Genomic DNA, 24,744 nt, shown 5'->3' with positions numbered 1-24,744 from the left:
CAAATGTTCTAAATTCTCTTTTTCTGTCAGTCAGTGGAAAAACCCAGGAACCTGAGCTTGCAGAAGAATTAGGCCACTTGCTTCCACTTGCCCAAACGATTTTGTGCAGCTGCATTTTGCACAGTGCATTGGGTGCCTTAAAGTTATACAAACGTGAGACCTAACAAACTGCCTTAATCCTCAGAGTTTAAGTTCACTGAATTTGAGAGGAATTGCAAGTGGATGTGGCAGTTAGGTGGTGGTGTTTAGTGAGACAGACTCAGGCATTTCTTTCCCTTCAATCTAAAATTACCATCAGGGGAATGTTTAATTTAAAATATTTTGAGTCTTTGCTACGTTTCCCTATAAAGACAGGGTTGGGAAAAAAGGAAACAAAAAAGCCAGAAGATTTATATTTCGTGGTCTCTAAAGACCCCAATCAAAATCAGGAGCTCTGCAAAATCTGGAGCCCAGTCGTTGTGCCTGCAGCTGTACATACACATAGTAAGAGACAGTCCTTGCCCCAAAGATCTTACAGCCTAAATGAATCAGGCCCAGAAAAGGTGGGAGGAGAAAAAAGTAGCACAGGGGGGTGAAATGACTTGCCCGAGGTCACACAGCAGGTCAGTGGCAGGGAACCCATGACTCCTGACTCCTAATGCAAGCCACTATCCCCCAGACCACACTGCCTTTCTTAGGCAGAAACTTGCTCGTTCCAATACACTGGTTAGATTGGAAGATAGGAATTTAAGTCCAAGTGGGAAACCATTGTGTTTTGTAGGTGGGACAATCAATAAACTCTGGCAAAATGGCTTTAGGATTGGATGCACTCAGTCCACTCTGTGTTTCTCCAAAGCAACTATAAACCAGGTAGAATCTTCAAGGTTCCCTCTGTCTACGGGAACCCCCAAAGCAGCTCCTATGTCATCTGTGCTCCTGACCCATGACTGAAGAGGCATTTACTTGCAATAAAACTATGACAAACACAATGGTTTTGAAAAATCCTCTGTGGGTTCATCATTATGGATCAGATCTTTCACTGTTGTAAATTGGCTTCAACAGAGCTGACCCTGGCTACACTTGAGCTCTGGCCCGAGTCTTTCATCTTGACAGTTCCGTTTGAGAGGGACATGGTAACATCTGTGCTGATGTCTGCATTCCCTTGACTCATCACCTCACATTTTCTGCCACTCCTTTCACCTCTGAAGCAGCCACTTCAAGGAGCATCTGCCCTGCTTCGTTATTTTCTTTTGAAATGTAATTTTTAAAGTAGGAGGCTTTAAGTCATTTTGATTTGGTATGTGCGTTTCCCTCCCTATTCCCCGCAGCTTTCTGCTGAGAAATGTAATCACAGTAATTAGGAGTGTTTCTGGATCTCAGTGCACCAGGCTAGACAGATGCTTCTTGAAGTGGTTGCTCCTGAGGAGAGGGAGAGAGGCAATGAAATAGATTAACCTTCTGCTGCTGCTTTGGCCCACATGGTGGATCAACGTCTTGCATTGGCAGGACTCCACAACAGTAAAAACTGCAGGGCTGTACACTAGGGAAAACTGCAAGGCTTGGAAAGCTCAGAAGTTTTCAGATCTTATTAGGAGAGACCAACAAGGCATAACAAAGCTGCAGTAAACTAAATATGTTTTCACCATTAATATCAATCAGTTTTCCTCTGAAACCTAATTTGTCATTAAAAACATCCTAAATTTCAGTTAAATCAAATCATATGTATGTTTTGTGCATCATGATGCTAAATTGAATCCTTTTTTATTGCTATTATTATTACACTTACTCTCCAAAAGAGAAAATGATTTTAGTTAAATATTTAATTGCAGGATAATGAATCGAGCATTTTGTCGCAAGGGTGAAAACGTTAGTTTGTCTATTTCTTAACAAAGGAATCTACTGCTGCATTAAGAGACCTGCTGAAGCTGCAGACCAGGGGCCTGATCCTACAAGGTGCTTCGGTCTATAGAAGAGCATGGTGCTCAGCTTCGCAAAAGAGGAATTTAGGCTACAATTCAGCAAAATGTGCATAACTTTAAGCAAAAGCAAGCGCATTGTCCCATGGCTCATAGTGACTTTGGTGGTGCTACATATTTGCTGAAAATTAAGCATGTGCTTAAATGTTCTGCTGAGTCTTTTGCGGGATTGGCCTCTATGAGCATTGTAATCAGTGGGGGCTGTGAGGGCTCAGCAGAGCTGGCTGGCAACTGTAGTTTACATTTTGTGGAAAATTTGTGATAGTGAATTTTTTTCCATTCCTAAATGGAACAAAACAAAACTAAATTAAAGTTTCCCATGAAATGAAATGATCAAAAAAATAATTTTGAGCCAATTGAAAAGTTTTTTCCAATTTGCACCTTGTAAAACTTTTTTTAGTGTTTTATATTTAAAAAAAATTGTTTCACAAACTGGTTTTGAAACGAAAAATTGAAACATTCAGTTCCAAAAATGCTGCTACTGTATGTGCAAAAATCCCAGAATTGCTCTAACCAGCCTTACCTGCAGTATCTATTCCCTAAATATCAGGAGTTTAACACACATCATGCAGCATTCTGGCTTATGGTATTGGGTCATCGCTATCTTGTGACAACTTCCAGGGTCACATACTGGTTAGTTGCTTACGTCAAGTCTTTCACTTGGCCTGAGGCCTTCTCTGGCAATGCTAAATATCTTACAGGCCTGAGACCTGTAGGCTTGTGTGTTATGGCCTGAATCCATATCCATACTTTATTTAACAGATGCCCATATATCTATAGCAACATAGCTGGCTACCCGTGGAAGGTAAGGAAGTGCTATTATCCCTGTTGTATAGATGGGAAACTGACACACGGAGTGATGAAGAAATGCGCCCAAAGTCACACAAGAATTTTGTGGCAGAGCAGGCAAATGAACCCAAATTGCCAGTGTGCCAGGCTAGCACTGTAACCACTGGACTATTCTCCCCTTCAACTAGTCTGTGTTGATATTAATTGCTAGCCCCTCACCTTCCCAATCTTCTATTTCCAAAACCAGCTGTGAAGGTGATTCCAAAAAAAAGTGCCTGTAGATAGTAGCATGGTTAAAAGCAATGATCCACAATGTGAAGGAGCAAGAGAGGACATGCAGCAGGCAGGACGGATTTAACTGCTCCGCTGGTGGCTTACTGCTGAAATGACTATTAGCTTCTTGTTGCTCTGCTGAGCATGTTTGTTTTCATTTATGTTCACTGAGTTGTTGCAGTTTGTTTTTTTAGACTTACTTGGTTTTTCATATTGGTGTCTGAATGTCTAGCATGGCTTCTGTTTACACCAGATCAATGGAGCCACTCACCTAAGAAAGGCAAACCGGATTTGTCTCTGTGCACTACAGCCCGCTTGGTTTAATATATAAGTTAACTCTGCAAATGCATTGCTAATGATTTAGGGCCAGATCCTCAGTTGGTGTAAATTCTTCTGGGATGTCAGTGGAGTTTTGCTGACTTACACTGGCTGACACACTGGCACACGGGATTGTAAGTAATTTTTAAAAAATCATTGTTAGTATTTTACAAATATTTTGCATTTTCCCTTTAAAGACGAAGGGCCACAGTCATACGTGCCCTGGTATCAATCAGTACAGCTTTATTAACAGCAGGGAAGTTTTACCCTCTTGCATCAGGGCTGATTTTGGCCCCAGGAGTCAGCTGCAGCCATGCAGCAATTTCCGAAAGGATCATGGCATATATGAAAAATTATGACATCAGGAGAAAATTATCCTTTTTTCTATAGTTTTTTGAACTGTTGCATAGTATTCAATAGATAATTATATATCCCTGTGTGATGGGGTAGCTGCCCCATTCAGGCCTAGTAAAGCCAATTAACGCCATAGGCTGCACCTGGAGGAAGAGCCAGGGAACACGGAATTGATTGCAAGCAGACTCAGCTGTGCAGGAATAGGCAGAGCCTTTAAAGCCAGGAAGCTGGCAACAACCAGGGGCAGCTGTCAGGAAAGAGTAGTCATTCCCTGGGAAGAGGGAGATGGGGCTGGTACTGCTAGGGAAAGGGAAGACCAGGAGTGGTAGGAAGCAGTCCAGGGAAGGAGTAGTGAGGGATGGAAGAGTAACTGCTGCGTGGAGGGTCCCTGGACTGGAAGCTGGAGTAGTGGGTGGGCCTGGGTTCCCTTACCAGCCACTGAAGGAGTGACACCTGAGGCAGTGAATGGGAAGACTGCTTAGGGCTGCTGAAGGAAAGACTTTGATATATCCTGGAAGTGGGGGAATGCTGAGTGACCCAGCCGCAGGGATGAGTCATGAAGAGAACGCTGCAGTTCCCAGAGAGAGAGAGAGGAGCTGCAGACCAGAGAGATGCAACCTTGGGAATGGGTGTTGACCTGATGAGCTAATCCCCAGAGCGGCCAGGAGGAGGCATCAGATGAGTGGTGTGCCCCGTCACACCCTCTGATAGACCTCTGCAGGGAAGATTATGTAAATCTCTGCTAAATTGTATAGCCCCAGTCCTCATCAATGGCCTACAACTGCCTGGTGCAGCTCAGGAGCAGGGTTTAAACTGTCTTTGTGCTACTTCAGTTTGTGAGCTAGCTCTGTGCTGCTCAGGTCCCTGGCATGAGTTACAGGAATCCAGAGCTGTTTACATTTACACTTACTGTCAAAGGCCCCCAAGGGACCATTCCAGCAACTGGGGTCACTGGAGACCAGGAGAGCCAGTTACGCCCCCACCCTTGTGGCCATGTCCCCATGCCACAGGCTCAGGGTTTGGAGATGGCATAGGAACCTTTCATTCATCTCTATCCCACCCAGTGATTCCCCCAGGCTGGAGTGATCCTCCAGGGGCTGGCTGTGCCAGTTTTAGAGGCATTTTTTCTTCGAGGAGCGAGATGGAATTGCCCTAATGCAGCTCAGGGACTATAGGATTTCAGAGTAATTTCTGTAGATCCCCTATCACACAGGTCTGTAGAACCTGAGTGGTTTCATCCTCAGCACATTCTACAGCAATGTGTAGTACCTGTCACCTTAGCTCTGTTACCTGAAGCAGACTCAGAGGGTTAGTAGTGAAAGGAGCAATGCATGAGCATTGCTATCATCTGACAGTCCAAACCAGCAGCTAACATGGGTAGAATGACACGGAAGGTGAGAATCATGCAACAGCAGAAGAAGAATTAAGGGCAATGTCAGCTCCACAACGAATTCTGTGAAGATGTAGGAGTTCAAAACAGACATGGAATCCCAGAAACAGCAAAGCCTCCAAAAGTGGCAATGGCAAAGACAACATTTGAGCCATCTCATCCTTTCATTGCTCAATTAAACTGTGAGAGGATGGTAAAGCGTCACAATCAAAACAGAGACTACAGGGTACCTGAAAGTCAAGAGGAGAATTGTTCTATTTTGATGTGAAATCCTGGCTTGTGTGATATCCTAGGGAGGAAATTGTAAACTGTTACAAAAATATAAATAACCTGGAAGGAATAGATCCACTCTGTGAGTTAAAGGAAAAGCAAGGTCAAATGAAATCTGTGACCCCTTCATATCTACCATAAGCTTATCAAATTCACACATTCAAAAACTCCAGCAATCTTTCCATTAAGTCATTAGCCTGTTAGCCAACCCACCTTTTTAAGAGCATTCGTGGGATGGCTGACAGTACGCAGTCCACCACCCTTAACACACAGAGCCCAAGTTTCTTCCCCTGCACCAAATATTGATACTAAAATACATTTTATTGTTGTTTTTTTACTGATCATCACCATCATCAGGTTTTAATCTGGATTTGGGAGCCCCTTAGTTTGTGCACTGGGCAAACAGACACGGTCCCTGCTCTGCAGTGCTTAGACCACAAGGCTGGGATTTTCAAAATGTCTCCGCGTCAGACTAACTTTGCTCCCACTGAAATGAACTGCAAAGCTCCCTTTGCTCCCCTCACAGTCAGAGTTAGGCCAACACTGAGTGCTTTTGAATGTCCCATTGCTAAAAGACCCAAGCCCAGTGAAAGGACTGGGGATGGGGCTATAACATAGCACCAAAGGAACTAGGTGATGACATAGTTATATACAGTGGGTGTGTCTGGTGTGGTACACACAAACCGTAGTAGGAGGCAATGATGCAGAGTGGTAAATTGCTATCAACTCTCCTGAATTTGAGGCGCTACCATATAACTTGTAAGTGATACAACAGTCACTTATGTTCCAAGAAATGTGATATGCAGCACAGCCGGGTCCTTACTGGGCAATTATGGGCAATTGCAGTTGTCTCCCTCCCTCAATTATGGGCAAATATGGGCAATTGTGGTTACGAAAAGCTGTGAAGCACAATTTTTAGTTGCTGTTGCTTTTAATTAAAGGTAATAGAATTGCTGATGTGAAAGTTGTTTTACATAGGATAGAACAGCCATTGCGTGGGTAACAAAGGGGAGAGAGGGCACAAGGAACCCCTTTCTCCACTGCTTGCTCTCTTGCGCTGCCGAGAATTTCATTAGAAGGCACAGTCCCAGGCCTCTCTAGCACCACCTACAAGGTAAAAGCAATTCAGAATGAAGAACATTTCTGCACTGTTCATCCAGCTGTGTCTGTTAAGCCCCATCCTTGTGAACCCTTAAAAGTGGGTTAAAATCCTGACTACATGCATGGAACTCTGGATAACTAGGCTCCTTTCCTTCCGTCTTCTAAAGAAATGTTAAAATCAGCTACCTGAAAGCCAGTGAGTATGTGCACTTGGTATCATATTTACTCAGTGACGTTTGTTTGTATCTATCTTGTTTGTTTGCAAAAGTTCCCCAAGTACAAGGACACTCACTCGATCACGTTTGTCATTGTATATGGTCACTTTCTTTTTATTATGTGTACATAAATATTTATTGGTATTGATTAATAAATATTTATTTCCCATAAATAATGCATCATTTTGATTCTGAAATCCTTTCAGCATGACACCAACATATGCCAAAGGCATAATAAATAGGGGGCCAAATTCTGCTTTGAATCACATCAGGGTAAATCTGCAGTAACTTCAATAACTCAGATGGAATTATGCCAGATGCTGTATATGGACCAGCTGAGGCACTGGTCTTTAAACTCTCGTGCTGGTATACTTCAGGGCAGGATCTTCTGTCATAGTTCCAATAATACCAGTTTATAATCATCATCCACTCCAAATACCAGGTCCTAGATCTCACTTAACTAGGTTAAACTAAAATAACTCCATTGACTTAAATTTTCTTACCAGCATAAGTGAGATCAGAATCAGACCCTCGCTGCCCAAAAAGCCTGTGGGCTAGATTCACAAAGAAATTTAGTTATGGTGATGAAAAATCGCTGGGATTCACAAAACCTGAGTTCAGTGCCTAGGCTTCCTATACAATGAATGGCGAAAGAGAGGGGCTTCAGAAAGGGGATGCACAAAAGCTAGCACAATAGGCAGCTTCTTGCCTAAGAGAGCCTGTGGGAGGTGACAAGCCTGGCCCCTCTCTTGGAGAAAGGTGCCTAAGTCAGGACTGCTGGCAGGTCCCTGCTTGGGATTCTCAGCTGTGAGCCCTCTCTTGGGTTTAGGCATCAAAGCCATTTTACCAAGAAACCAGCCATATATCTCCCTTATAACCTTTATTTCAGTGGGGAGGGTTCTTGCCTATGATGGAGAAGTGGAGAGAAGAGATTCAAAGTGGATCTGCTCCCTCTCAGTTGAATCCCTCAACCACTGGTCTGTGGGATATTCTGTGGGCTTCCTCAGTCTCTCCAATATAATGAAAGAATAAGAGAGAAAAAACAGTGCTGTAGCCTGGGGTGAGTGGTTAGAGCACAAAGATAGGAGGTGGAAGACCCAGGCTCTGGTTCCCCTGCTCCACTGAATTCTTTCTTTCTTATCAGGCCTTAGTTAGGCACCTAGGGAAGATGTTATATTTTTGTCTCATTTATGTATATAGCTTATTATTCTCTGGAAAAGACAGTGAAATCCCCTTAACTATGGCCAGGCCCTCAGCTGGTGTGAAATCTTGTGTATTAAATATTTACACAGACTGTGTGTGTGTGTGTGTGTGTGCCCACATACTTAATATATAAAGGAAATGTAGATCTGGGACTCTCTCCCCACTTCCCCCTTATGGCTGAGACAGCAACAAATGGAAAGTCTTGAGCTAACCCCCTACGCCCAGTGCCAGATGATAACTAAATGAAAGTGAGTAGCAGACCCAAAAGGCACGATTCATTTTTAATGCATTCACCCTTCTCTCTGATGCCTGGCACAGTTTCCCTAAGAAGCTCCAACACTGTATTAGATGCTGCGCTATGCGATAACGCATAAAAAATGTGCCACGGTGATTCTAAATTCCTCACTCGTAAATTCCTGGTACTCTGCCAAAGCCACTCCCAGTACTGCTATATTTGAGAGTGACAGTAGCTTGCTACTGTTATTTTCACCTCCTCTATAGTTGTAGCTGAATTCATTCCTCCAGTCAAACTCCCATAAACGTATGTTTTTAAGACCCCAGTGTTTCAGTCCTCACTCTGGCAAATGCTCCCATTGACTTAAATGAGGGTTTGCCCTGGTTGCTGAATTTCACCCTCATGCAGCACCACTGAGATTAACCTTGGAAAACTAAAACAAAGTCACGCATCACAGGCTGGGCAGAACAGTGCGCACGGACGCAGGTGCTTTCTTACGGAAGAGTGAACAACGGACATGAGATTAATAAATGATCCTGCTCTACTTTTATTTACAAATGTACAATTCATTCTGATGGGCTCCCAGAAGAATGGATTTAACAGTAAGGCAGTGTGGTTCAAGCTTGCACACAGGGAATAGAGGCAAAGTTTACTCTTCCCACAAGCACTTCTGTCACTCTTCCAGCACCAGCTCAGCCCAAGTTTAGGTCTCCTTATAAAGTTGTTCAATTAACCTCCCCCACCACAGATCCAAGGCCTGAGATGGGGACAGGGGCGTTTATTCCTGTAGAGTGCAGATTGGAAGGGGAGATGGGTATTGTATCAGAAATTGGCCCTTAGAACTATATCTCAAGTGTGTAATTTCATCAATAATGATCCTGCAAGACCCTGCTCTGTACTGGTAAATATTTTACCACTGTAGTTGCTACACCCCAAGAAGCCACTCTACGGGGCTGCTCTGCTTGAAAATATAATAATACCTAGCTTTTTATATAGCCTTTTTCATCCCTAAATTTCAAAGCACTTTACAAAGAAGGTCAAGAGCCATAGCCCCACTTTACAGAGTGGGAAAGGGACTTACCCAAGGGCACCCAGCCAGTCAAGCTGGAAATACAGCCCAGGTCTCCTGAGTCTAAGCACAGAGTTCCATGTACTAGACCACACCACAGTACTGTAGATGTATCCTAGGGAAGAGTCCATGGGCCTGATTCAGCATTGTGTTGCTCCAGGTTGACACCCATTTTTCCATGTTGTATTTGATGCTACCAGCTGCCCGAACAAAAATCACTTTAGTGTTTTGCTTCTGTAGACAGCCTCCACACGGCGTGCATGCTGCAAAAAACAACTTGGGGGGAGAAGCAGCAGTTCACCTTGATGTTTTGTCCTTAACATGCCACTGAACAAGGATACAGCTGTTGCAACAGGAGAAAGACGCAGGGAAAGATAACACAAGTGACTATAGTGCCAGGGTAGCATGCAGACACAGGCTGAACGCACCATGGGCTCTGCATGCTGGTTAAGCTTACTCGGGGACTGATGCCTGGCATGGTAGCTGCTACTTTAAACATGTGAGAAGAAAATCTATAGCAGTTCTGTCTTCGCTAAAGAAAACGAGGACTGAGCACAGCAGAAGATAGATACCAGCAGACGCATTATTACATGCTTGGTGACTATCTCCTGGGATAGGTAAAAGTGGTTTCACACGGCATGGCCAGTACGTGACAGACAGACCTGATGCTTCCAGTAAGCCTGTTGTGTTACATTCTCTGCAATAGCAACAAAAGAGACTCGATATCCTATAAATCCATCTGCCTTTTATCCAGGTCCTAGGCAAACTATGAACTGAATCTACACCACTGACAAAACTATAATGCTTACAGGTGTTTCCCATACTGTCAACATACTCCAAAGCAAGGCCAACATTTGAGGGAAAGAGACTAGGCATTAATAAAATGCATATGGTTTGCTTATACCCAGTTTACCAAGCAATCCAGATCTCCCTGCATCAGTGACCTGTCCTCTTCATTATTTACCACTTTTACCATTTCCCAATTTTACCATTTTACCAATTTACCACATTTACCAATTTTTATATCCTCTGCACACTTTTTCTTTCTCACCTCCTTTCACATTTAAATGCACCGTAAGAATATATCCCGCATGAAAAAGGGACAGTGCTGTAAAATGATAAATCAGGTACACTGAGAAGGCACCTGCTCCCTAATCTCACAAAAGGTCTACAAAGCACAGGAATGACAGAAAAGGGGTCGGTCTATGCTGGAGTTTGAGATGTAATTTCCAGCTCTAGTGCACATACGTGTGTGAGCGTTGTTTGAGCTCGCATGCTAAAAACAGTAGAGCTGTAGCAGCGGGATGGAGTAGCTGCCTGCGTACGTATCAGGGTCCTGCGTGGGACTGTACTCAGGACAGCTAGCCCAACTTGTTGCCTGCACTGCTGGGGCGACCCTGCTATTTGTAGTGCGTTAGCTCAATCTAAGCTAGCCAGCATATGCCTACCTGAGCTCCAGTCGAGGTGTACCCGTGTGGTTAAAGTCAGGATGATACCCTCAACTATCCCCGTTATAAACTGTTCCCATTAGTTGTTCGTCTTCTGATTATCATTACTAATTTTCCTCTGCCCTGTTCGGGTAGGCAGTGCACAAAGACAAAACACAAAAACAGCCCTTGCCTCAGGAGAGCTCACAAGCTAGAATTTAGGCAAACAGGTGAATAAACCAACAAACAGGAGAAGGGAGGAGAGAGTGGAAGATAACTTGAGACAGGTGCATTTGCAGGTCTTCCTTCTTTTATTTCCTTAAGTCCAAAGTAGGTCATTTTCAGATTGCAACCATTTGAGACAAAAACTTAAAACAGAATAAAAAGTAAAGAGATTAAGAGAGAAGTTTTCAGTATTAACAAACTCCATGCAGCCAAACAATGGTACCGACCTTGGCTATATTGTGTGACACAATTACTGGCATCAAACACAGCGCTAAAGAAAGCAACAAGGTCCCCTGCCTTCACAAATGAAAGCTCCTTTATATCAAACCTAGAGAATTCTAAAGGATACAATTTGCTAAAAACTTTCTTTCAATGTGTCCAACTCACATCACATTCATTTTTATATTTAAAGCCTATGCATGCATGCAGAGAGGAGTCTGCTTATTTATTATTTATCTGGGAATCACAATCAGACCAAATACAAACCCACAACCCAAGCACTTTTTACGGCAGCCCAAACCCCTTAATTTACTGCAAAAGGCAAAAGCCGAAGCAGCTGGTTTTAGAAAGACATTCTTTCCAAACGTGGTTTGCCCTCTATTTAGTACAAAGTTAAAGCACGCAGGATACTGTGGGTTGCACCAGTCAGATCCTTTCAAAACCAGGAAATGCTGAGAAGCTGACCTTTTCCACAATGAAACAGGTTTGATTTTAGGTTTCTTTTTTCCCTCTCCTTACTTTACTGTTAAGAGGACAGGATGGTTACAGCAATGCCCTGATGCAGCCTTCAGGCACATCAGCAGTTCCAATCCAGCAAAACATTAGGCATGTGCATAACTTTAAGCATGTGGATGATTCCGTTGACTTCAGCCTACTCACCTGCTTAAAATTACACACACACCTAAGTGTTTTTGGGGTCAGGGCCTAAACTAATGGATAACCTCTTATCCCATCATGGAGACGTACTCAGGCACTGAGATGACAGTATATCCCAGGCCTCTATGAAGAATGATATTGATATTAATTATCACATATTTGTCACATCAAATTACCTACTATGCAAACTGAGCCTGGGTATTTTGCCACTGTTTCCAATGCACTCAGATCGATCATGTATAAATGACCACCCATGGTGTAAGGTGGTGGAGAACTGGGTGAACCCTTTTGAATGAGAAGACCACATGATCTTGATTTCTGTTATGATTTGATGGTTTCATTGATCCCCCTGAACCTGGCTGAGGTTATTTTTCACCTATAAGAATGCGCAGAAAAAAATAAAATGGAAACATAGGTGCCTACAGCCAGATCCTCAGCTGGTGTAAATCAGAGTAGTTTCTTTGTCTGAAGCGGGGTGAGGCTGATTTACACCAGCTAAGGATCTGGCCCTGAATCCTCCCATTAAAAACTAGATTAACACAGGGAACAAAGTCCAGCTGGTAAAATGCTAGGCTCAGAATAATGAACTTTCTGTTCATGCAAATTGGTGTCACTCTATTGAAACCTGTGCAACTAAGTCAATTTATACAAACTGAGGGTCTGGCTCACTGACTTTCCATCTAGGTAAAGAAAGAGCAATGACCTTTCCTCCGTCTTGTTATCTTGAAGAAACATTAGGTGATTTTACTACGGCTGGAAATAAAAATAATTAGGACTCAATTTATATTGCTCATTGCCTAAAATAAAACTAAGCTTACAATCTGTTATTGACAATGATTTTCAGTTGAGACTGAGTTTTACAAAAAACACAAATAACCCCCACCCCGTGGAATAAAACATCCTATTATTCTCACTTCCTGCTATACCTACTTGATAACTGAGTAAAAAGAAATGGTGAGCTAGGCTTTTGCAGTCAAAGTGGAAAATCATGCAGGACTCAATGGTGTGCTAGTTTACACATACGCGTGAGGGAGAAAGAAAGTGTCAGGGGGCCCCTTGCTCCTTTGCAATGAGCTATCAACATGCCATGGGGGGAAATGGCCTGTGTAGGGCTCCTGTACCCTCTCCTGTGCAGTTGGGTGGGGAGTGGGTGGAGCTTGAATCAGCACAGCTGAGTTGTGGCAGAGGGGGAAGTAAATTACAGATGGTGCAGGTACTTTCCCCTCCCCTCCAGCAAGGTGAAAACCAGCGACCCTCAGCATCAAACTGCAGTAGCTGAGCTGCTGCGAGAGTAGTGCAACCATGCACTTGTGATAAAGCCATAGCTGAGCTCAGAATAGGTGTACGTCAAAGATCAGCTATAGTTTTCTCTGGGTTTAAAATTCAACAGTTATATAAAACCGGTTATTGGGATTACCACAAAGGGCCTGCATGGCTGATAATCTCCACACCACAGATGGAAGCAACCTTGATCCTGTTACAGGAGGAATGGTTTCCTCTGGCTGCCTTTTACATACGTTCCTAAGAGTTTCTGCACCTCCCGCTATTTGCAATATTGTCTCCCCTTACAACGGTTAGTGAACAAGGTAGCCGTACTGCTTGGCTTTGACCGTATAATTATTTTACGAAGGGGGATCGTCTGTGTGTTTGTTACAACCGAGTGATGTTTGCTTGTTTTTGTTTTTTTGCATGCTCCACATCTTGCATGTCTCATCCTTTGTGTTTTGCCGCAGTTACTTGGTTCTCTGGCTAGATTCTAGCTGCTGGCTCTGTCCCTCTGCCACAGAGGAAGGAATAGCCTGATATAATGCCTGGGTGGTATAAAACTAGTACTCCCTCCCTGACAGGCAATGTTTCTAACTAGGTCTGGGGTAAGAAGGGCATAACTTAAAGGACTGTAGAATGAGAATCATGGACGCTTATTCAAGTGAAGGCCTCACCAGGTTATCTAGAGATACATATACAAATACCCGGGGTGGCGGTGCGGGAGAGAATCGTCTTAACTAGAGCTGTGTATTGTTCTTATTGGGAGACTGTATATAAGAATATCTAAATAAAGTAGAAATGTTTGGTCCTTTCAGAGGTTGGCAAAAGAAAGGATATTAAAAGAAAACTAGAGATTTAAATCATTTGTTGTTTAATATCCTCTTATGCCAGTCTGAGACCTTATGAAACAAAATATAGTTGTTTGTTTAAAATTATACCAGTTAAATGTGAGTTCAATAGCAGTAGATCTATCTAGTGTCACACTCCTTTATGCAATCTTGTATGCTCTACCTTTGCTTAGTCATTATTTAGGCATGACATTTTAGAAAATGAAGTTGAAAATCAATTGGCAAGTCCCCACCCCCACCCCACCCCCTCAACTTCGACAGATTTTTCCTCCTTAGCCAAAGTACTTTCCGACAAGAAAAAAATGTGTGGTTGGAAGTGAAGTACTTTTCAGTATCTCTTTGTGAATCAACAGCTGTTCACTTAGAACAGAAACTTTCAGATTAAATTTTTGGGGGGTTGGGGGTTTTTTGGAGTGTGTGTGTGTGGGGGGGGGTTTGTTTGTTTATTTTTTGTTTTTTAAGAAATTAAAAACACTATTATACTCTTTTTGGTCAAGTTCCAGCTGTCAATTCCCAGCTGTCATGGTGGTATTTCTTTAATTAAGAGTAGCATTGTCTGCATGTCTAGAGAGCTAAACAATGGGTTCTCTCAAAATTTACAGGGGAAGATCCTCAGCTGGCATAAACTAGTGCAGTTCCTTCAGAATTCATGGGGCATCACCAATTTACACCAGTGGAGGCTCTGGCCTGCAGTACTGAAGAAGGGTAGTAAGTACTGCATTTTTCTTGTATTCCTTAGCAGCTAAAATTAAACTGCTGCTAAAAGGTTGAGTTTTCTGAAGTCAAATATACTGCAGCCGGGTACCATCTCTCTCTCTCTCGCTCTCTCTCTCTCTTCCCCCCCCTCCCCCCCACCCAAAACTGCCCATTGAATTGAATGGGGTGTTCGGCATAAAAGACTGATGGTGCAACAAATCCCTTGATTAGCAGGCAGAGATATCTGGCGAACTGCAAATAGTCGTGCTGCTCAGGGATCGCTCAGGGTATGTCTACACTGCCTCCCCCCCCCCCCCCCCAAACCCTCATGGCAACGAATCTCAGAGCCCAGGTCCACAGATGTGGGTTTGCACTACGGTGCTGAAAATAGCCATGTTGATGTTCTAGCTTAGACTCTGAAGCCTCCTGGGGTGAATTTGGGACTGTGCTAAGTAGGATTTGGGAAATGAGCGGCTGCCCCCCACCCCCACTCCCCTTCCCCACCAATGCAGACAGACGGTTTGGCTTGAGTATTGAGGAAATTCCTGTTTTTGCAGACTGGAGCACCAGTCCATAACCTGAGAATTGTGATAAGGAGCATATCCAAGCCTGTTTGTTCCAAAGATTGGGCTGGAAGTCGCCTGAGAGCAGGCTCGCAATGAGAGATTTAATATATATTATTAGCCTGAGCAAATTTAGCCATAGCTTTATGGTGGTTTGGTAACTTGTTCCATATGAAAACCAGAAATGCAAAGGCACAGGCCCAACTTCTCAGAAAGTTTAGATCCTGAGAAAAAAGGTCGGGGTTGGCTTAGTTCAAGATTTGGGCAAAGATTCTGATTGGTTCTGATTTGACCAAATCCGGTTCTCTCACCCCTGAAGATCAGTGTATATGACACCGTTGTCTTCTCTTCCTCTTCTGTATCTACTGTGTAAGTGCTCCATCTGCCATGCTGTGTGGAAGTGCCTCTCTGTCTCCAATGTAGTGGTCCCATTCTGCATATGAATACTGCCTGCATAAATAAGAGAGTTTCCCAATGCCCATGTTTAATTTCTCTGCAGAAATCCACACTTGCTGAAGCCCCATCTGCATGCTGGTGTGCACGTGTGTTGATAAGAGAATAAGCGTTGCAGCTAGAAACAGTTTCACTGATTCATAAAAGCAAATGCATGCAGGAGGAAAAAAAAATCAAGCCACAGGAAGAATATTCTCATTAACAAAACATTTCTTTGATTGACATATATAACTCAAAGCCAGTAGTCATGACCTAGAATTTGCAATCTTTACTCTCATCAAATGGAACTTAAAAGAATAACCCCATTGGCTACTAGATACTTTTCTAAACCAGGCTAAACTTAAATGTGACTATTCGTTTGAGTCAAATGCTGTTTGATATAAGTGAAGATGGCAGAATCTGGCCCTATTAGTCTTCTAATATGATGCTCTAGCAACTAGTAACAGTTAACCTCTGAAGTACTGAGACACCAAGCACCATCAATAGAAATTATTGCTAGTTATTTTAGCTGCTTAATGCTAGACACTGACCTGATTTGCAGTTTTGAATTAAAAATCACATGGCAACTAAATGTAAACATACATTACTGGGTTTTAATTAGCACTTAGTAAATGTTTCTGAGTGCCAGATTCTATTATTAATGGAGGCAGTTTGTGCGTTACAACAAATTCAGCAGGTATAAGCTATCCCCTGAATGGCGGTTACTCTCTCTCAGTGTCTCGAACATAGTGCACATAGGCTGAAGTCCAGCCGGGAATTAGCCTATGGCCATAAGGCAGAGCAGAATGCCATACTGCTGTTGCGATGGGATGCTTGTTTCTTGGATCGTCCTTACGTGCTGGTGAAGCACAGATGTCCTGAGATATGCTGGCTCTGACCCTGTTGATCCTGAATATCCTTAACCTGTTTGCAAATGGGCTGCTGTTCAGTTCCTCCGCCAGCCCGTCTCTGAGGAGGATCAAGCCTCCGAGTGGCAGCTTTGTTACAGACAGTTGTGGGACTTGTTGCTTGCCCTTCATCTGCCTGACATGCAAAGGAGAGCACAGGACCTTTGTGCACTAAGTGATTTTTCTTTTAGCCCCTCCGAGCCTTTGTTGCTCTGTATGCAGCTGTGGCATATTCAAGCGTCCATGTCATCTGACCCTTATTGCTACCTCTGGGACAGATTCACAGCCCTCCCTCAGGCGTGCAGAGGAGTAAGAGTCCAGCAGGGCTCCGCAGCTGGCCAGGCAATTCCATAACAAGAAGGGAAGTAACTCGCTCCCCACCAAAGCAAGGAGAGGGAGGATGGGTAAATAGGTAGGGAGCTAGGCTGGGACTTGGGGGATGCAGATTCGATGCCTTGCTTTGCCACAGACAAGTCAGAGCCAGACTTTTAAAGGTATTTAGGTGCCTAAAGAATAAGATGCAAATAAACAGCTGGTGGGATTTTTCAAGAGCACTCAGGCACCTAACTTCCCACAAGGCACCTATATACCTTGGGGGGGAAAAAAGGTCCCCTTAATCTGTCCCTCAGTTAAAATGGGGATAATAGCATTTCCCTACCTCACAGGGGAATTGTGAAAATAGTTACATCAAAGGCACCCCTTATTCAGGGAAGATGGTGACATTAAAATCTAGCCCTGTGGGCCCAAATGCATTTTCTGACTAGGGGCGTCTCAAAATCCTCTTAACATTTCTGAACTTTTTTTTTCTGTGTTGGATCTTTTTCAAAAAAGTATCCTTGCTGGTTCCTTCATAGCCAGATAGTAAGTGGCTGAATCTTCATGTACAGTAACTCAAAGTGAAATCTCTTCCCTGATTAGCATTCCATGCCTGTATAAATTCAGGACAAAGCCTGGGCTTTAACTACCAGCTAACTACTGATCATTGAGGATTCCCATTCATCAGGAAGCCTACAACATAATGGAGAGATGAAATTGATGAGCAGATGAGTGGAAGCATCCTTTCGCAGCACTTTGTGCTTTATAACCCCATTAGGCAAGAACAGTGTGCACATGAGCTGAAATAAATAACACAAGCTGATAAGGAAAGCGAAGAGGGGTATGGGATGCTTATAAACATATGAACTAATGTAATAAGAAAAAATCACTGGTTGTGTTTGAAAATCTTGGCTGCGAGTGATGAGTAAGTTTTCACTGAAATTTTTGTGTTTGTTCATTTTTCAGTCTGAGGCATCATAAAGGGACTTGATTTTTAGAAAATGCTGAGCACCTACTCTCTGACAATCAGATCTGTTTAAGGTACCTCAGTCTGGGCACACAAAAATATGGGCACCCCAAAATCACTTAATTGTCACTTTTTAAAAAAACCTTGTCCTTTTCTTACCGGATTTGTGGCTGCATTTCCTCTCTCACACACCAAGCTTTGTTTCTGCATATAGAAATGTTCTACACACCACAGTGAAGGGGCAGGAGGGATAGTTTAGTATATTGGATGCTGTGTTTTGACACAAAAAACATGTGTTCAATTTCTGGCTGAGCCCGCAGCCCTAATGTGTGATGCTGGGTATGTCACCTAATCTGTTTAGTACCTCCATTTTCCATCTGACAGAAATGGGGATAATACTTCCCTACATCACAGGGTCTGATCCATTAATGATTATGAGGTGCTTAGATGGTTATGAGGGCTGTATAAATTGCTAACTAGATTTCTGCTGAGGATGGATTAAACCCGCGTACAGGGCCTCGGGTGATATTGTTCTCTTATTCTAAGATTTTCACTTTTAATGCATTCAGGAAATCATTCAAAACCATCATATTTATAGCAGGAAGCTCAAACTGGAGGCCCTAGTTAGACATATTAATAACTGAAAGGTGACTAAGAGCAGCATAAAATATTTAAGTAGCTTTTTGATCATATTGAAAAATATTTAAATTTCAAAAACTGCCAAACTACAAGTTAATTGAGTCTCAACTAGACTTCTGTGTTAATCCTCTGCTGACATCACCAAGCGAGATTCTGGAGCAATTGGAAGCATAAATATCAGCAGAAATGTTCCAAATTCTGATCTCAGCTTTACTGGGTTGAATCCAGAGTCGCGGCATTAAAATTAATGAAGTGACTCTGGTTTTAACTGTGCATAACTGAGACCAGAACTTGGTCTGTGTAAAAACTCTGCAGACCTATTCTTGACACAGCTCCTGAGGGTCAGCGCTGGAAATTGGCATAGCTTACCTGAACTGAGTTATAAAGCCAGTTTACACTAACTGCTGATCTACCCTATAATCCTTACTAGAATTTAAAAAAAACAAACATTTTTTTCGGTTCACTGGTCAAACCGAAAGTTTGGGGTGGGGGAAGTCATTGTGGGTCAAATTAACCATTTTGTTCAACCTGAAATTAACCATTTTGTTCAACCTGAAACACACTTTGGTTTTCACTTTCACTTTTTTAATATTTTCAAATTGTTTTTTTTTTAAATAAGTCTTTTGAACTGAAGAATCAAAATGCTTCAGTTATAAAGTGTCAATGAAATTTGGGGGGGAGGGGTTCTGTGGGGAGGGCGTTCTTTTTGGTGTTTTGTTTGGCGCAAAGTTGCAAAAAGTTTCGGCCCGCCCACGTTTGCATTTTTTCATTCAGAAAATTTCACCCAACTCTGTTCTTCAAGCTTTACTTAAGCAAACTCCTGTTGAAGTCAGGAATTTGCCTAAGAAAGAACTGAGGTGATGGAGCGGGAGGGAAAGGCCAGAATGGGGCTGAAGAGCCCCAAGAACTGGGCTTTTGCCTGTTAGTTACTGAGAAAGTCTGTAAATATTTACCAAACACTAGGTAATGCACTCTAGTGGATAGAGCACTGGACTGGGACTCTGGAGACCAGGTTCGGTTCCTAGCGCTGCTGATGGCCTGCTGGGTGACCTAGGACAAGTCTCTGCTCCCTGTGCCTCTGTTTCCCTATCTGTGAAATGAGGAAAATGATGCTTACCTCCTGGAAAAGTGCTTTAAGCTGTACTGATGAAAAGCCCTATATAGGAGCTATGTGGTGGTGTTTAATATAACAGTAGAAGCCAGAGGTTCTGATCAGGATTGAGGCTAAATCCTGCTAGGAACTGTGCAAGTATAGAGGTAGTCACAGTCCCTATCCCAAAAGCTTAAACCTGCTCTGGGTTTTTTTTAGGATAGACTTACCAAGCTTGATTCTCTTCCCACATCAGTCTTCCTCCAGGTAGCTCCACTTTCACACAGATACCCTCCTCCTTGAGTTAGTGCCATGTACTCGTCACCCATAGTCGACACAAAGAGGCAACAAGCTTCATAAAGGTGTGGCTCCCCACATGTCTTTTCCTTAACAAAACCTAAAGTTTGGCCCTAACCTATCTAACCATGTCCTTTGCGTATCCAGAATTCTAAACTTTATCAAAAAATGGCCTATTAGCCCACCTTTCTCTTCCCAACAAAAAGCTACACGCATCTGTCTGTAGTATAGTTAAGCAGAAAAAGAGATGACATGAACTTACCTAGGAAGTTGGTATTATTCGGGGACGCGGGGAAGAATCCCTTGATGGAGACATAACAGAGCTCAGATCGTAGTGTTGAGCTTGCCAACCTTCAAATGAGTTTAGAGTCTGAAGCTGTTATCTCAGCATGAGTGCAATACCGAAGACATCATTTGACATCAGGCAGAGTTAACTATAAGGAGGGAGAGGATTTGCTTCTTCTTTAGAAGATTTGCGAAGCGGGGGTATCTTCACAACTAGAACTTGAATTAGGCAACTTAATTATAATGGTAAGGTTCTTTACGTTTCTTTTAAAAATTGGCTTCAGTTTTAGTATGACACATACACACTCAGCTATCAGTTACAGTGTTGATTGACCCTAATGAAACCTTTAACAAAAACATTGGCATATGGTTGTGTGCCTCTGACTTGAGAAGTGTGTCATCTTGTGATTAACTTGCCTGAGAGAACTGCAGAGCTGTTTTTCCAGTACCATAACTGTAGCAGAGACAATGGGCCAGATCCGCGGCTTGTGTAACTTCTCTGACTTCGGTGGAGCTTTATTGAATCGTGTTAAGTGAGAATCTGCCCAGAATCTGCCCAGAATCTGATCATTTTCAGATAACACCTCCTCTCCCCACCACCTTTCTTTCATTTTCTATTATAATGGTCCCATATAGCCCTCATGTTTCCATTACCTGCCATCTGTATTTCCTTTTCTTTTCTCTCCTGCCTCACAATCTCTGAGCTCCCACTCAGCTGTCAGGAGAACCCAGCACTCTTGTGTCTAATGGACTCTTGGCCACCTTACAAATGCCACTATCAAAATGGCATCAGCTGTCCAAATATGGATTGTGCCACAGGGACTGGACTGCTCTCTCATTTGTATATATGGTCCCTCCAGAACAACAGTGGGACACGCAGTGAAAAGTAGCAGTTCCACTGACCGACCGGTAGTCATTTAATGAAAACAGTTCTGCCAATCTAGCAGACTTCATCTCACTTCAAAAGAGGGAGAAATGATACAGGGCCAGAACTTCTGGAATACAGACACTTTGCATTTGTCCTGCTGCAAGGCAATGGTACACCAGCCTGGTTCCGTTGTCCCTTATGCCACCACCCTGACTCTGCCTTGCCAAGTCCTTGTTAAGAGCCCACTCCTCCTGGTGCAAGTCCTCAATAGTCTTTGTTCCCTTTAAGGAGAATGGTGAGGTGGATGTTCCTTGGCTCCAGTAGGAGCTAACCAGCCCTAGTTTGCTTGAATTTAGGAAATTCTTCTCTAAAAGTCCCTCGCTGGGTGTGGTAGGGGAACCCAGGCCCACATGCTTCATTGGGTTCCAGCTCCAGGCTCTTGTTTGGAAGAGCCAGAACCAATCCCCTTCCGTCCCTTCCTGCTCCCTGAGCTACTTCTGTTGTCTTTCCCAGACTCTTTCCCTGCTTCTGCCTCTTCAGGGTGTTGTTTTGTATGGCTGCTTGTCACCAGTCTGCTGGAGGGGTCCTCTGTCTGCTATCCTTCTGTCTTTTTAACAGCCCTTTCTCCTCCAGAGTCCCCCCTCTGAGGTCCTTAGTCTTCTATTATGCTTAGATGCTTCCCTGCCTAATTAACCATCTCCCAGTTACTGAGTGAGTTCACTACTCTGAGCTGAACGTGAAGCTGCCTCATTTTCCCCACTGTGGAGCCTGTTAGAGGTAGGCTGGGCCCTTGAGCCTTTAAAAAGGCCAGCTACCCTCTGACACTTACATGTAAAGCAATGGGTTAGTAAAGTAACCGAAACTGCAAGGCCAAGAAAAGGTAGACACATTGAAAATTACTGGTCATTTTATTCTGTAGAAGCCAAATGAATCTGTCCATGACCTGCATATCCCATGCTCTTCAATACCAATTGCCACAGTAGGAATAGAAGGGTTGTGCTTTCAGGCTGCAATAACAGATCTGAGGGAAATCCAGGCAGAAAAATGGATAGATGCACACATGCAATCAATAAATCAATGGAGCTACACCCATTTACACCAGCAGACCTCACCGTGTTTTGGAAACAGTGTTTTTGGACTCTGGCCTTACGGTGCTATCATCACACAAAAATACAATTTTTGGGAATCAAACGGCAGGATTCTTAGTAAGCACCTTTGAGATGTTGGTTTTTTTAAAGGGACTGGGAAACACCAATAAATAAAGTGAAGACTGCAGATGGCACCACTAGAGCATGAGTGATGAAGTTCATTTGTTAAAACAGCCGGTGGAAAAAAGGACTCCCCCTTCCTACCTTTGTTATTACAGCATTTCAGTAAAACCTGCTCTTGCCAGGCAAATCCCTGCCGGGCAAATTCATAGAAAGCACTGCACAGTATCCTTTATCAATGCTTTAAACAAATGTTCTGTACTCCCCTCATGCTTGGGAGAGTTATATGTAGGTGTGGCTGAAAGGTCTGATTGAATTAGTCCTGATGCTATGAGGATTTGGGATGCTGTTCAAAACGGTCCTAGATGGAGATTCATAAGTGACCCTAGGTGACAATTTCTCATAATCTTCTTACAGGATAGTTGAAATTGGAAATTGGTGGCATGAGCCTGAAATACATATTTCTCAAGTCTGCTTCAGAACAAAATGCAAGGTTCATGTGATAGTATATCTGACATATATCATTTGCCTAGATCCTAATTCCCTAATATTTGACTCTCTATATATATTTTAACTTAAATTCTTCTGCAATAAATGGAAGGCTGTGTGTGGTTTAAAATAAAAACAGAGGATCCTCGAACAAGTTCAAGGTTCTTTAATTTAAACCCATTTTTTTAGGATTTCTGGAGGTTTTTGACCATCTGAGCTTTTATTTATTTTTTTTTTATAACCTCAGTATTTTTGGAAAAAAGTGTGTATGTTTGGGGGAGGGGAGTTGTTGATGGGGCCTGAAACAATAAGCCCTTTTAGTTCGGGAATAGAATCTATTTTATACAGGAAAAATTCACCTCTGTTGTCCCTCTTTTCCTGCCTCTGATCTTCCTGGTCATAGATTAGGCCTCATTCCTGCAACCAAATTCAAGTCCAGCAGAGTTTTGTATCTATGCAGAACTCCAGTGAATTTACTGAACTGAATTTAACCAAGGTTTGCATGGGCATAAGAGTCTGTCCTCAAAGATCAACAAGCAGAATCAGGCTGTAGGCTCCAATCCTACAATTCATATTTTGTGGAGGAGGAAGGAGAGTGTGCCTGTGTGCCGATCTGGGTGAATTTCATTAATCGGGGCTTTTAAGTTACAGGCTCTTTGGGACATGTTATCTTATTTTTTTCTTTATAACCATACAGCAGACGATTGGTTTGTACATAATTAATAGCAAAAACGGGAAGGAAAAATGGTAAGCCGTCAGAAAAACAATAAGAGAGACAGTTCTAATATTTGCATTCTATTCACTAATGATGGATCTGAACCAAAACCGCTGACACTTGCCAACCTCAGAAAAGTTGGGACCTGGATTAATCCGTGGTATTTACGAGCACATCTAAGACATGATCGTAAATAAGACCATCGCTTCCTAAATTGTACGTGACAGGAAGCCATAAGCCTTTCAGTGCCAGCAGATAAAAACTAAATGTCAAGTCATTTTCGATACGTTGTGCTGCTGCCCGAGGGAACCTCAGAACTTTGGACAGTAGGAAATAAAAGTGTTCCTTCTAGGGCTTGACTTCTTTGGGGTCAGAAAGAATGTCCCCTTGTCACTGACTGGTGATGCTGACTCTCCCTAATATTTTTCTATAGTTTTAATATTTAGAGTAGGAGGCTTTCCCACTGCCACTTAATGATGCACCTGAAGGCTCTGCATGGACTGGGCTGAGTTCCTGGCTGATTTCCATCAACGTTCTTGATTCACTTTGGGCCTAATCTAAAGCCCACTGAAGTCACTGCATCTTTTCACTTCACTAAGCTGTGGAGCGGGCTATTAGAACTGGAGCAAAGAGAATTTCCAAGCGTTCACAGAGTGTGGCCAGAGAATAAGGCTGTAACCAGATAATATGTGAGTCTAATCTAAAAAGGAGACTAAATACCATGGTTTAAAAAAAATTCTTCATTTAAAAATAAAGAGGAGAAATAAAGAACTGAGGAGAAGTTCTAGGAAGAATCTGAAGTCTTTTCTGGGCCAGACCCTCTGCTGGTGTAAACTGATAAAGTTCCATGAAAGGCAATGAAATCAGGTGATTCACACCAGATAGGAATCTGTTCCAGTATCTCCATTGTCTTGTCCATTGCTTAATTTCTCAGAGGCAGAAGGACTTCAGATACACACTTTAAAAAAAATGCCCACCATTATGCAACCATGCAAAGACCTTCGCAATCTGCAGTGGCATAAAGGATCCTAAGAGGGCTTAGGATCTCTTCCTCTATAGATAAATTAGAAAATCCTACAGGGGTATAAATCCAGTTTAAAATCCCATAATAAACGGCAGACAAATGTGGAGAAAATATGGCCTGTTAATAAAAGACTTAGTCATATATTAATGTAAATATTTATACTGCACTTTACCATTAGCTCTTACAGCTAATCTATTTCCTCTGCTAATGGTTCTGAGTTAAATGTGCTTCCACTGTAGTTCATAATAAAAATTATTGATATATCTTATCAGGTAGCTGGCCTGCTACCCTTCCCCACTAAATGGTAAAATAGGGATACATTCATAATCTTTTTATTAGATTTTTTTTTAACCTTTGGTCATTTTGGGGGACTTACAGAAATTAAAGCAATTAAAAAAAAAACACAGCCAGGCTTTACCCACTGGCTTCTGGGA

The 24,744-nt window shown here is 42.7% G+C and overlaps 1 protein-coding gene across 2 annotated transcripts in view; it reads left to right on the top strand.

Moving 5' to 3' along the window:
• Positions 1–24,744, top strand: part of EXO5 (exonuclease 5) — a 491,361-nt gene that overhangs the window by 186,844 nt on the left and 279,773 nt on the right. For both annotated transcript variants that reach the window (XM_084651337.1, XM_084651336.1), the window contains exon 2: positions 14,417–14,522. The gene's annotated coding sequence lies outside the window, so the exon portion shown is untranslated. The remainder of the gene's footprint in view (positions 1–14,416; positions 14,523–24,744) is intronic.

This window comes from Lepidochelys olivacea (assembly GCF_965140295.1).
Source record: "Lepidochelys olivacea isolate rLepOli2 genome assembly, chromosome: 17".
NCBI lineage: Eukaryota > Metazoa > Chordata > Testudines > Cheloniidae > Lepidochelys > Lepidochelys olivacea.
Note: the sequence above shows the minus strand (reverse complement) of the source record. Positions and strands in the feature narration are given on the sequence as shown.